Genomic DNA, 12,223 nt, shown 5'->3' on the forward strand with positions numbered 1-12,223 from the left:
AAAGCATGTTCGCTTGAAGAAATGGCTCCTGGTATGGAGTGAGTAGAGGATGTTAACCATCCTACCATATACAGACAACAAAGAATCTACCATGACACTCGTGTCATTGCATGAGCATTATTCATATAAGAACACCTGAACCAGCAACGATTTTTTTGAGAAAACATCAAGTCTAAGGGGAAAGGAGGTAGCTCAGTAGGTAAGACCTTGCAAGTGTGAGAATCTGTTCTCTTATCTAGGTAAGAGATCTGGGATCTGGAGAACCCATGGAAAAAGTCAGAAGCAGTGGAACATGCCTGAATTCCTGCAACAGGAAGATGGGAGGTAAAGACAGATTGATCCTGGAAACTTGCTGGACAGCTATTTGAGCCTCCTTGGCAACATTCCAGTCCAATGAGAGGCCCATCTCGAACAAAAGGTGGAAGGCACCTGAGAAACGATACCTGAGGTTGTCCTCTGAGCTCCACATGCACCTGCATACATATGTATATAAATACCTCCCCACATACAAATGCGCACGCGCGCACACACACACACACACACACACACTCATGCACACGGCCTCTGAGAACTCAAGTACCATTGCTTTTTAGATGTTCATCTGCAGATTCTAATCACAACTGCTCAAGGAAAATTGTATTCTTTCTGTTTTTAAAAGTCTTTAAATACCATTTTCAGCAAACATTTATTTGCAGTTCTCCTAACTGCCTTAGTCAAGAGAGATAGATCCCTTTGGGGTCCAGCCATGTTGTGCCTAACTAGGGAAGATAAGAGAACAATGGATCAGGATCCTATGGCTGCTTCCATGAGTGGTCTCAGAGGTAAGGACAGAGCTGGGAAACTGATCTCCAGGTTAGAACTAGACATGACCACTCAGATCACCGTGAGCATATGGACTGATTTGGAGAATAGAGTCAGCAGCCTCAGCCTACCATCTCAGGGACATGGTAATTGATTTGGCTGACCTTTTCCTCTCTCATGCTCATTTTTATCTGACATTTGAATGAAACATAGGAAAAAGAAGCTTTTAGATTCCAAATGTGGATGCTCTTGCATATCCTACTGAAGGAAAGATTGCTTCATCCCTTGTTCATGAAGACAGACAGTTTGCTCTGCAAGGACTCACAGTATAGTTTCTGACAATCAAGCAAATCTATCACCCAACACATTATCACTGGAGGAAAGGGAAGGTTTGACCAGAACCACACACGGGAACTTTAGTATCTTACAGTTCATGTCATGGGAGCCCCAAGGCCCAGGTAAGCACCTGCTTTGAGTGACTCCACAAAGAAATTACTACCCCAAATGTAATCCTGCCATTGTTTTAACTTTGTTGGGGAGACATCAAAAAAGATTCATTCACTCTAGATAAGGCACTGAATATAGACCAAAGCATGGATTCCACCCAAGTCCATTTGATGAACCTGTATGTCTGTTGGGATTACTTATAGGAAAGTAGGCAAGGGGCTGCCAGTAGAAAGGTTGGAGTCTCCAACATACCTTGCATCATGCAAAGCCCCAACCCACCATAGATGTTGGCCTCATGGAAGTAGCATCATGGAATCCCATTTTCAGTTATCCTGCTGCTTCTTAGATACTCTAGCATCTTCCAAGTTTACTCACAGCTGGGAGGGCAGGAGAAATTGATATGTATAGCCCTAGGTGGAATCCTATGACCATTCCCCACCTTCTACTAGGGAGTATCAATAGTCCATTGCCATCACCATAGATCTAGCTGTCACTGTATTAGTCTACTCAGTGTCCATGGATACTGAGCAAGGTTATCTCATCTCCTAGATAGTGACAGGAGGATCATATCATGCCTGGAAGAAAAAAACATCCTAAAATATCTGCAAACATGTGCTGGATCATCTGCTGCACAGGATCCCTTGTAATTGGTAAAACTAGGTGATCTACAACTGGTAGTAGGATACAATGTTCTACTCTGGGCATTCTCATAGCCTAACTGGTAGAGATTGATATGAGATACTCAATTGCAAAGAATCATATAAATGTTGGATGTGCTCAAGCCTATAATCCCAGAGCTTGGGAGGTTGAGGTGAGAGGATTGAAACAGTTCAAGGATAGCATGTGTAACACAATGAGTTCCAAGTAAGTTTGAGCTACAGTATGAGACCCTGCCTCAAGAGAAGAAATAAGCAAATAACAAATATCACATGAGCACCTAAGAAATTGACAGGAAGATTATATGCATATGGTTGGGGGGTGTTGTTGTTTATGTTATTCTGTATTTGTTCTATCCTGCTCTCCCTAAGACCAACTTAGAAAATGTCAAACTTCTTAGGAAACTACTTGTAGAAAAGTACAGAAAGACAAAATTAAGTCCCCACATACTGTATTCTTGTATATTGTGGAAAATATTGTCAAAACTATGGGAACTAGAAGAAAAGGCTCAGGCCATCTGTGGGTGTTATAAAATCTCATTATATAGATAACTTGTCTCCTACTGTTTCAAAATATATTAGATCATCAATTATCATTTTGTTGCCAGTTGATATTTATTAGGAACTTAATGGGAGCCTAATATTTGGGAACATGTCATGCATATTTATTCCCAGCAAGTGAATATGAAATGAAAATTGTTCCTGTGACCTTTTTCAAATGCCATGATTTGTCACCAGTCATGAAATCTAAATGTTCTTTGTCCTGGTTTTAAATTGTCTTCATCACTGAAAGCAGGCATATGGTTAAGGAGACAAAATTCAGAGCTAAGAGGAAGGTAAATAAGCTCAGATTCTAAACCTTACCACCTTGAACTACATATGACAAGGAGGCATTTTCTTAGAGCAAAGACATTCAAATCTCACCCCAGAAGCATACCTCTTATGACATCTTACTCCCAGCTCTTTGCATTCTGTACTCAGCATCTAAGGAAATCCAAGGTGAAACAAATGCATCTAAAACCTAGGTGGGTTGTGGGAGGGTGTGTGTGGCTGGCTCAATTGGTAGACCACTTGCCTAGCATGTACAAAGACCACAGAAATGGGACATATTAACTCCAGTTTGTCACCCCCAGGATGAACAGACAAGAGGATATGGAGTCTAAGATTATATAGAGAATTCTAGGCCATCCAGGGCTACATGAAAAAATAAAACAACCAATCACAATCCTCCCCACTGAGCTACCCTAGTCCCAGCCAGTATTCTCTGGTTCCATTCAAGGAATAGTCTTATCAGTCTCTCTGATTCTGGCCTGCTTCTCTCCCATGTCTTCTGTATGCAGCAGAATGATTCTCTTTGGAAGGAAGAAAGACCATCTCACATCTCTGCTCAAAAGTTTCCAGTGTCTCCAAATTTTACCCACAGCCAGTGATATTTGCCATTCACCTCTCAGGACCTTTACACTGGCCATTCTCACCTGGTAAACTTCCTTCCCTAGATAGCCAAGGTTCATTTATTCATCAAAGAGGCCTAGATCAGCTACCTTTCCCAAGCAACCACTCGCCACTGCCACAACACATGGTATTTGCCTTTCTTTCTCTAAAAGCATTTTCTTCATAGCATTTATAGCCCACCCAAAACATTCCATTTATTGTATACTGGCTCACTCTTTGCCCACAGACAAATGAAAGTCTAGGAGATGAGGGGTAGGAGATGCTGATGTGATTTTTGTTATTTGTTTATTTCTATATTTTTAATGCCTAGAACTATACTCAGTACAATACTGAATAGCAAGAAATGCCGCCTTTCTTCAAAAACTGTTTATTTCACTTCTAAACAATAGAAATAACCACAAGATAGACCTAATCACAAGGAATATTAAGTAGGTAAAAGTCTATCCATATTTCTTAATATTCCATTTTAGTAAAAAAAAAAATAGTTAGGGTTCCTCGATTAAGTTCTTTAAGTTATAGTTAATCTTACTAGTCAACTTGATAGGATTTGGAATCATACCTCTGAGTATGTCTCTTGGGGCCTTTTCCAGAGATGTGTAACCAAGATAGTACTAGCTATCTTGAATATGAGCATCGGGCACCAGATAGACTAAAAAGGAGAAAGTGAACTCTATTTCCTAAGTACAGACTCAATGCAATCAATTCCTCCACACTCCTGCCACCATCCTTTCCCTGGTATAATGGTACCCTTAAACCATGTGCTGCAATAAATGCTTCTCCCTTATGTTACTTTTGTTGAGTCAGAGCAGCAAGAAAAGCAATTAATAAGTCACTAAAGTACAAAATACTGATGACATGTATGCAACATGTACAGACATGTGGTCAGATGTTTCCAACAAGTGAAGCAAACTTCAGAGACATCACAATAAATTTCATATTTTCAGACTCGTGTTTCACCACCCATTGGCCCATCTTCTCTGAAGCATGAGCCATATTGTGTTGACTTGCTAGAAGGAGGGCCAAGTCTTAGTTCAGAAACAGGTTCCTAGTTCAAATGTGGCTACCTGTGTGCAGAATAAAGATAAGAACAGAGACCAGCATGAAGAGCCATATAAGCTCTATTTTAAGGGTTCTAGTAGATCAATTAAAAAAAAAGCAAAATGAAAGAGGTGAGATTCTATAATATATGGTGTGTCTGTGTGTGCACACATGTGTACCTATGTGAGTTCATGAGGATATAAAGTATCCTTCTCTACCGTTCTGTCTTATTGCCTTGAGACCAGATGTCCTGGTTACTTTTATGTGTTCACTTGACACAAGCTAGAGTCAAATGCCTCTATATCATCAGGTAAGCAATCCTGTAGAGGCAATTTCTTAATTAGTGATTGATGTAGGAAGGCTCAGTTCATTGTGGATGGGACCACCCCTTGGTTGATAGGTCTGGATTCTATAAGAAAACAAGCTGAGCAAGCCATGGGGGGCAAGCCAGTAAGCAGCATCCTTCCATGGCTTCTATTAGCTCCTGTCTCCAGGTTCCTGCCCTGCATGAGTTCCTGCCCTGACTTCCTTTGATAATAGACTATGATGTACAAATGTTAGCCAAATAAACCTTTTCCTCCCCATATTCCTCCTTTGGTCATGGTGTTTCATCACAGTAATAGTAACCCTAACTAAGACATAGGGTATCTTACCAAGTTGGAAGCTCATCATTTTGGTTATCACGGATCAGTGAGCTTTCAGAATCTACCTGTCTCCAACACTCAATACAGCCATGCACAACTTTTTACGGTGTGTGATGGTGATTCAAACTCAGTTCCTCCTGCTTTCACAGAAGTCACTCTTTTTTTTTTATTACATCTTTTCCTCAATTACATTTCCAATGCTATCCCAAAAGTCCCCCATACCCTCCCCCCTACTTCCCTACCCACCCATTCCCATTTTTTTGGCCCCGGCGTTCCCCTGTACTGGGGCATATAAAGTTTGCATGTCCAATGGGCCTCTCTTTGCAGTGATGGCCGACTAGGCCATCTTTTGATACATATGCAGCTAGAGTCAAGAGCTCCGGGGTACTGGTTAGTTCATAATGTTGTTCCACCCATAGGGTTGCGGATCCCTTCAGCTCCTTGGGTACTTTCTCCAGCTCCTCCATTGGGGGCCCTGTGATCCATCCAATAGCTGACTGTGAGCATCCACTTCTGTGTTTGCCAGGCCCCGGCATAGTCTCACAAGAGACAGCTATATCTGGGTCCTTTCAGCAAAATCTTGCTAGTGAATGCAATGGTGTCAGCGTTTGGATGCTGATCATGGGATGGATCTCTGATATCCACTGAGCCATCTATCCACCTCTGAAATTACATAATTTTAAAAATGTATTTCATTTAACCTAGTTTAATCAAAGTATTGTCATTCGGATAAGTTAATCAATAGTAGAATGATTAATGAGGCAATTGATGTCATTTTAATATCAAAAAATCCATTCTTTCATTTTCTTTTTACAGCTAATCTCGATTCAAACACATTTCAAGTGTTCAGTGGTCACACAGGGCTAATATGAGGCTATGATATTAGACATGGACACAGACTTTCCCCTTCAATGTTTCAGTAGCCCACATTATCATGTTACTATTTATTTAAGAAAAGCAAATCTTTGAGTGTCTCCTATCTTAGAACCCCTTCTAGGAAGGATCTAGCGTATAATTAAATCAGACAAGTTTCCCTTCCTGTCCAGAACTTATATCCTAGGCAAGGGATATAGGTCATGGGCAAAGGAAGGCAGGAAATGTCTGTGGCAGGGAAGCCTGAAGGTTGTGTTGTGGAGGGGAGTGATAAGAGTGCCTAGGGTGGAACAGAGACAGAGACATCTAAGCATCGAGGGGAAAGAAGAAAGCAGGCTAGGAGACATCTGGAGGAATATCTCCATACAGACAGAACAGTGGGTACAAGGCAATCCTCTGGGACATTCAGAGACTTTCAAGAGGACCATGGTGGCTGAGGTGGGGAGGGTAGTATAAAATAGTGAGAAAATAGAGGAGGTGAGGCAAGGGGACTGGCATCAAGGCTTGGTGGGGCTTTGGCTTCTCCCTGAATGAGAGCAAGATTTTACTTAGAAGTCTAAAGAGATCTGCATCTTACCAGCACCTTCTGGTTGAGCCATATGGCTGTAAACCCAACCCCACCACACACCCCTTCCTCCCTGGGCCCTGTATTCCCTCTGCAGGCTGCACTTAGCTGTGCAGCCCTAGAACACACTGCGAATACCACTTCTACACAGCTAATAGCTCTTCCAAGGTAGCCCTTGCCCATCCCCTGTTCAACAATTCTTCAGCCACTCAGCTGCTTCAAGGAGGGACCATCCATTCAGCTGTCAGGAAAATCACCACATGAAAGACATTCTGAACAATGTCTTCCCCAAGGCATAAGCCCTGCAGAAATCCTGTGCCCCTCCCTCATCAGATAATTCATTTGTCTGGCACACACACACACCCCAAAAAAACCTTCTTTTAAGAAAATGAAGGCCGGGCGTGGTGGCGCACGCCTTTAATCCCAGCACTCGGGAGGCAGAGGCAGGCGGATTTCTGAGTTCGAGGCCAGCCTGGTCTACAAAGTGAGTGCCAGGACAGCCAGGGCTACACAGAGAAACCCTGTCTCGAAAAAACCAAAAAAAAAAAAAAAAAGAAAAAGAAAAAAAAGAAAATGAAGGCATCATCCTTCACATGCCTGCCTCTGGGACCCAGAGGCCAGGGGACATGCCCTCTCTGTCCCTGCTGCTCCAAGTGACTGGGAAGCAGAATCCATGACAAATAGCACAGGCTGTGAGCATTTACTTAATGCAGCACCTGGGCCCTAGCCTTCTCTTCCTGAGTGAATCTCTCAATTGCTTTCAACAAGCTCTCCTGGTAAATAGAGCGCTGATTTGAGTTAGAAAGCCCACTCTAGACCTTTTAGCTCAGAAACCTCTCTAAATGGTTCAGATGACTCTCTGAAATGTTTTTTGATGACTCTAAATGGTAGTAAGCATTTCTCATTGTTCATGATTGTGGGAATTGACTGTATGGTACTGGACGATTCTTCTGCTGTCCTTGGGATCACCTTGACACTGAAGTTAATTGGAGGGACCATTAGACTGGAACTGACAAGATGTCTTATATACCTGTCTGAAAATGTATTGGGATAACTGCACCCCAAATTTTTGTTCATTGGAATGTAGAAGAATCTGGAGACTTGGATAGGCTAAAGCACCCAGGGTGGCCTCTTACAGAGCTAAGAGTTAGCACTGCTGTAGGCTGTCAGCTAGAACAGTTGAGTTTTTCCAGGAATACCCAACCCTTTGACAAGGTGACACAACCTTGTCATCTGCCAAGCTGTACTCAAGAACCACACCATCAATTTACAGAAGAAATTGCAGCATGAAGGATTTGACTCTATGGTAGAGCCCTTGCTTTGCAAACAGACACCCTGGGGAGGTCCCATTCTCAGCACCAGGAATAAATAACAACAACAAATGAAACCCTCAAAAACAGTCACATAACCACGGAGAGCAATGTCTATTGCAGCAGTATTCACAATAGCTAAGCCATGGGGCCATCTTAGTGTGAGAGTCAAAATTATTTTGAAGTCCTAATGACTGTGTCTAAGAGATCCGTGAAACAAAAATGCCTCTAACATGTAAACCCCTTGCCCAAGGACAGATACTGCCTGTAATGCTTGGGGCTATTTATAGGAATAACAAGCTATGTATTCTCACTCCCCTAAACAAGTTTATTTGACTCAACTGCACCAATGTTCTTAATCACATGTAGGCGGGAGATACATAAGCAGTACATACATCAGGATGTACACTTGCCATGACTGGGTGTGAAGGTTGGGGGGTGAGAGGGGAGTACATAAGCAGAAAATTTGTCAGGATATATCTTGTCCCTGGGGGAAAATATAGTGGTCCTCTAGTTTTATCTTTTTAAGCCTCTACAAAACAAGACTCGTGGCCACTTCCTGGGAAACCTGGAATGGACTTGACCAGAGTCCATCAACTTAGCCTGTATTTAATTAATGCTTGCTTCATCTTTGGCTCAAAGATTGTGCTAGTTGTTTTAGTCTCAACTGGTGAGAGTAGCATTAGGTGTCCAACAACAAAGCAATGCAAATGGATGAGGTGCTGGCTACACAATAGAATGTTTTCAACTCTAAAGAGTGAAGATGTATCACTCGCAGGACCGCGGATGCAGCTGGAGATAAAATCCATCTCAGAAGGACACAGAGCTATGTGTTCTCTCGTTTGTGGTTCCTAGATTTTATATGGGTGTATCAAATCCTATTCAAGGGCATGAGAGAAGGAAGCGAGGTGGGGGCGGGGGGTAGAAATGTCTAGGTAGTGGGACCAAGAAGCCTCAAATAGAACAGGCAAGGTAAAGTTTACAGAAGAATATGCTCAACATACAGTATAAGGAAACGATGAAAAATTATCAAGTGGTAAGGTATATCAACTATGCCTTAATAAAGCTATTTTACTATAAGAGAAAATGTGCCCTACCCTCATGTCATGCTTTAATTAAATTTATGATTTTTGTGCTGTGATGGATTCATTCATAGCTCTCCTGGGATATAAGCAGCCCAGGTGCAGGTTGTACATGCCTGATAAACTATGGGATTGGCCTCCTGACAGCATGATGCTGGCTCTAACAGATTTCTGCTAAATCTACCCTTCAGACAGAGGGGTCTCTAAAATGAAGGGTCATTTGGTATAGACAGATGCTAGCCAAAAGTAAAAACACTGGGGCTGGGGAGATGGCTCTGTTGGTAAAGCTCTTACACAAAATCGTGCATTGGCTCTAGAGCAATGGAAAGCAGGAAATGACCCGGGGATAGGAGATTTGTCCACAAAGGAAAGTTCTTGCTGCTACTTCTAAAAGCAGAACAAGATTTGGCCTTGACAGCTAATCTTCACTGTACAGGGGAGGGATGTGGGCTTTTCCTTTTCTTTTTCTTTACTGATTTGGCTTGAAGCTGTCAGTTAAAATAGACTTGTCCTATCTGTTTCCTCCCTCCACTTTCTGGTCTGTCACTTCATTTAGGGAATTGCATCTTATCATTTCTAAGGGATGAAGTGGCACCATTTTTAAAGAAAGGAACTAAGTTTATTAAAACCACCTGCTGAGGAACCCAGGGGCTACAACAGTAGCAAGAGAGTAAACACCATCCTGGCAGCAGCCACACAGATCAGGCCCAGCCTGCGAAATTGCCCTGCATCACTGTGCCACAATCTATAGGTTAAAGCAGGTCAATAAGCCAAACTCAATTCAAGGGGAGTAGTAGATGCCACTTCTTGCAGCCATCTTGAATACGTCCCCAAAGAAGACAAGTGGTACCGGCTAAACAATTGCCATGCCACTGCTAGTATCTAATTTCATCAAATCTAAAAAACACAATTTTATTGCTACCTCTTATTTTAAAGTAATCATAGCCACAAGAAGTTATTGAGATGGTGCAGAGAGCTCACGGACATATATCTCTCCATTTTTCCACAATGCCAGGCCTTACAGAATTTTGGTAAAATATCAAAACCAAGAAATTGACATTGACTTGATTTATATGTATAATTTTATATAGGTTTTTTTTAATGATCATATATTTTATTCTCAGAACATGGGAGGCAGAAGCAGAAAGATCTCTGTAAATCTGAGGCCAACCTGGTCTACAAAGTAAGTTCCAGGCCAGCCAGGACTACAATGGTAACATCCTTTCTCAAAAAAAAAAAAAAAAAGACCATGTCTATATAATATATTAATCCTTACAGAGATACTTAATTTCCCTGATAGAAGACTATATGCTACTATCAAGAACATCTAATAATTAGAAATTTTTCTTTGTGATGCATACAATAATGGTGTATCCTGAGTTGCCTACATATTTTAAATGTCTGTTTTTAGTCAGGGATTGCACTTTGTAGGCAAAGGCCCTACCGCTGAGCTATAGTGGTACCCAGGCTCCCTACTTCCTCTGTATTTTGTATAATAGTCATTGACATGTTGTATTAACACAATAATCAGATAAAGGAACTGGAGTATAGCTAGGCAGGGTGACATGCCTTTAATCCTAGCATTCAATAGACAGAGGACGATGGATCTCTGTGAGTTTGAGGCCAGCTTGGACTGCATAATGATTAGGACAGCCAAATCTACATGGTGAGAACCTAAAAGAAAGAAAGAAAGAAAGAAAGAAAGAAAGAAAGAAAGAAAGAAAGAAAGAAGCAAACAGGCAAATAAACTGCGCTCTAGAGTGTTTAAGAAGCCTACCCGAGGTTACACAGCTACTGGGAGTTACTAATGAGAACTCAGGAAGAGAGTACAAAACCAGCCACTCTAATCTCCAAACCCGACATGCTTAACCTATACTGTCCCAAAACGTAATTGTAGCCGGCACCACACGACTTACAAGCTAGCAACCTGCTTTTCTCCCGTTGCTATGACAAAAGAGAAAACCCACTTAAGGAAAGGAGACTTTGTTTTGGCTCACAGTTTGGGGGTATTGTCTGCACGGCAGAGCAGACAGAATGGCAGACTTGGGGACAGCTGGTCAGGTCACATTGTATCCACAGTCAGGAAGCAGACAGAAATGAAGGGAAGTAGCCAGTTCACTTTCTGCTTTGTATTCTGCAGGAGACCCTGTTTGAGGGAATAGTGCCACCACTTTTGGGGTATGTCTTCCTTCCCCAGTTAACTCCATTTAGAAATTCCTTCACGGGCTTGCCAAAAGCTTTGCCTCCTACATGAGTTTATAGCCTACCAAGCTGACCACAGGGATTAGCCATTCCACTTTTCTAATTATAGGGTCCTAGGAAATAGAGGGTTCTCAGGAGCAACAAGCTTGCAGACTAATTGCAAACACTAAACAATACATAGCCTGTCCTACTTCGGCAGCTGCTCCAAACATCAGCCTATCACGCTTCCCACTTTCTAATGCGATAAAACTGCATTCAGCTCTGCATTTAATCAACCCTCTGCATAGATGGAAAAATAGAAAACAATGAAATGAAGAAGATAGAAAGGCGGTAATTTCAATTGCTTTCCATATATAACTAACACAAATGGAGACAGGCCACCAACAGGCTAAAAAGATACTTTACTTGAGAAGCCATTTCCATCATTTCTTTTAAATGATTCTCTTTTGTTGCACTATTAAAAAATTTTGCCTAGCGTGGTGGCACGTGCCTTTGATCCCAGCACTTGGGAGGCAGAGGCAGGCAGATTTCTGAGTTTAAGGCCAGCCTGGTCTACAAAGTGAGTTCCAGGACAGCCAGGGCTTCAGAGAAACCCTGTCTCGAAAAACCAAAAAAAGAAAAAAATGTTCAAAAAAATTCAAATAAAAGACAAAATCAAAAAAGACTAGGGACGAGGGTGTAGTACATGTCTACGTGTCCAGTCCTGCTTCTGCCTCCTGCACTGCATAAGCAGGCATGATGATAGAAGTCTGTAATCCCAGCACTTGGGAGGGGAATCACAAATTCAAAGTCATCCTAGTTTGCATGGTGAATTCAAGGCCAGCCTTGGCTATGTGAGACCATGTCTCAGAAAGAAAAGAAAGTGTGTGTGTGGGGGGGGGGAGATAGATCAGAAAAAGGGGGAGGGGAGAAGCAGGGATAGAAAAAAGAATGGAAGAGAGAGAAAATGAAGGGAGAGAAGAAATAGTTTGTGCACTGGTAGGTTAGAGTCAAGTAGGACACTTAATGCATAGATCATCATTGGGAATGAAGAAATGTGTGTAACCAGGGTTAGGGGACATAAAAACGTACTTTACATTATTTAAGAGAGTGCTGTGGATGCTGATTGGTGGGCATTTTAAATTCACTGCAAAAGACAGGCCTAAGGGAGTAA

Source organism: Mus caroli, unplaced genomic scaffold (genome assembly GCF_978045245.1).
Source record: "Mus caroli unplaced genomic scaffold, Mus_caroli_1 scaffold_5, whole genome shotgun sequence".
Lineage (NCBI taxonomy): Eukaryota > Metazoa > Chordata > Mammalia > Rodentia > Muridae > Mus > Mus caroli.